Below are 2,480 nucleotides of genomic sequence, written 5' to 3'. Positions count from 1 at the left end.
TGAAGCAAAAAGCACATTGATATTCATTACACCAGAGTTCCAACACAAACAAACACCTCTAGGCCTCCCGTCGGGGTTACATCCAAAAAACTGATCAAAAAACCTATTAAGGTAACTAACAGAGGCCTTATCCACTTCAGTCTTAGTTTCAACAAAACAAAAGAAATCTAAATTAACCAAACCACAAAGATAACTAAAATTACTCTTGAACTCTGGCCGTCCCATTCCCTTACAGTTCCACACAATCCTCTTCATCAATCTATTTCGTCAAGGTATGCAGATAGACCAACCTCATCGGCTTTTTCCTCTTGGATTCTTTTCCTCGGACTCAACATTCCCACCGTTAGCCTGGCACTTGCAGACGTAGCTTCCACCTCGAGCATTGCAGCAATAAAACTCTCAGATTTCTCTCTAGCTTCATTCTCCCCACTTCCAACAGTCGAGATAACAATATCCTGATTTTGTTTCAGAAGGACCATTGCATCAAAAAAAATTAACTTTACCTAACCTAAGATCACTATCACATTAAGAATAAAAAAGAAGACTTAAATTAGGTAGTCTATCAAACACAGCACCATTAGGCAAGACCCGACAATTTATTAAACTAGAAGCTAGTCGAGAATTGAAGTTATCAGCGACCTGATAGTTAAAGAGACTTGCACTTACCTGACATGCTCCTTAGCTTTTCCCGATCTTCTCCAATCCTGCACCAAATATGCCCTAGCCACCCGGTTTTTCTTCAGGCTCGCAACCACCTCTTCAAAAGATCTCTCATCCCTAGCAATATCCCCTGACTTTTTCTTTTCCCCTTTTCGCCTCCACGTAAGGGTTACTGTAGTCTAACCCTCCCATTCGGGCCCCCATCCTCCACTCGTTGACCCGACTTATCATTCTCAGTAAACTCCTCCTCCACAGCTGACGCATTTGCAAAACAAAGCATAACATCCTTGCCTAGACCAGCCTTGACATCCTCATCCACATTCACATCCTCTGGGTAGACAGATGACCCATCCTCAAACACCTTGTTTATCATAAAGTAACCATCGTCTACTTCCACCTCTGGACACACATGTCTCTCAAACCTTCTACGTCCGCAATAGAAGCACAACTTAAAGATCTTTTTATAACTAATCACAATGGGATAATCTTCATCATGATTAACAATAAAAACCTACTTGAGGGGAAAACACAAGTCCACTTCCAGCAGGACCTTAACAAACAGTCCATTCAATCCCAAAGTCACTTCATCCACTTTAATCACTTTCCCGATAGGTTGAGTAATATCCTTAATAATTTTTTCCTCCTTATACTGCACTGGGACTCAAGGTAAACGCGCCCAAACAATCAGCTTGGTAATGACATTAGTATCCTTAAAGCTTGTTTTCCATCTTTCCAGGTGGAAGATTTGGTCACGCACATACCACGGCCTATTCTTGAGGACAAACTTCATATCATCTTCATCAGTAAACTCAAGCACAAACCATTTTATGCCGTAATGATCAAGGTAAAAAGTACTATTCACCTCATTCTTTCATAACAGTCCTAGTTTCCACTTAATCAAGTGAGCCTTAAGAGGTTAACCAAAAACTATCCCCATAAGGATCCTAGAAAGCATATGCTCGACGTTGATCAAAGAACAGAGATAGGTATTCACCCTCGTCACACCACGCTCCATGGTGAAAGTACTCATAGTTTTTTCAACAACTACCTGGTCTTGACCAGGTTGAGGAATAGGAAAAGGGTTCTCCCAACTTGGGATATAACCCTCCGACCAAATTCTAGGCCTACGGGCATTGCTAGAAGAAGAGGCAGCAAACTGGGAGTTTTTCATGGTGAGAACACTAAGATAGGAAGAGAAAATGACCAGAAAGTTTTGTGGGAAAAGCCATATCCCCAAGTGTTGGTATAAATAACAGCACTTTGGGGGAATCCAATCATTGAAGCCTACAAGCGCCATTCACCCACACATGCGCAACGAAGCTAAAAACCTAATAAGTAGGTCATAATTACTATAAGTCGCCAAAACCTGTGGAGAACGCCCGCGTGCCTAATGCCAAGAACACGCAAAACCAGACAGAGCAAGCAAGCACCAATAATAAAAATAAAAAAATAAAAAAAACTGGGCTAGATAAGCCCAATCGTCTCCAGACAAAATAGAAGTCAAGAGAAGTTAAACCAAACCGATACCCCAAGAAAAAACAATAATGATTACGACTAAAAACCTTCATCTTGAGAAAACCAGTTCTCCAGAACATAGAAAACAAAGAGTCGCCACAAAAACTCAACCAGAAAAACCAATAAGACACAGTCAGCCAATCATACAAACCAATTGAAAAAAGGAAAGCGCAACACACAACACTTAACCTAATCAGGAACCCTAGAAACCCTAACAGAACAAAACACCTTGCCAAACACCACTTAGACCACTACCCACCAGAGGAAAGAGGATAAATCAGATCAAAAGTCACCTTGTGGTTCAA

General features: G+C 41.1%; 1 long non-coding RNA gene across 1 annotated transcript; it reads right to left on the bottom strand.

Annotated features, from left to right (window-relative positions):
• Nucleotides 1–2,480, bottom strand: LOC126628215 (uncharacterized). Its single transcript, XR_007625320.1, has 2 exons — nucleotides 667–2,480; nucleotides 1–455 (listed from the first exon to the last, which is right to left on the bottom strand). It is a non-coding gene; the product is annotated as an uncharacterized LOC126628215 (long non-coding RNA).

This window comes from Malus sylvestris, chromosome 7 (assembly GCF_916048215.2).
Source record: "Malus sylvestris chromosome 7, drMalSylv7.2, whole genome shotgun sequence".
Classification (NCBI taxonomy): Eukaryota; Viridiplantae; Streptophyta; class Magnoliopsida; order Rosales; family Rosaceae; genus Malus; species Malus sylvestris.
Note: the sequence above shows the minus strand (reverse complement) of the source record. Positions and strands in the feature narration are given on the sequence as shown.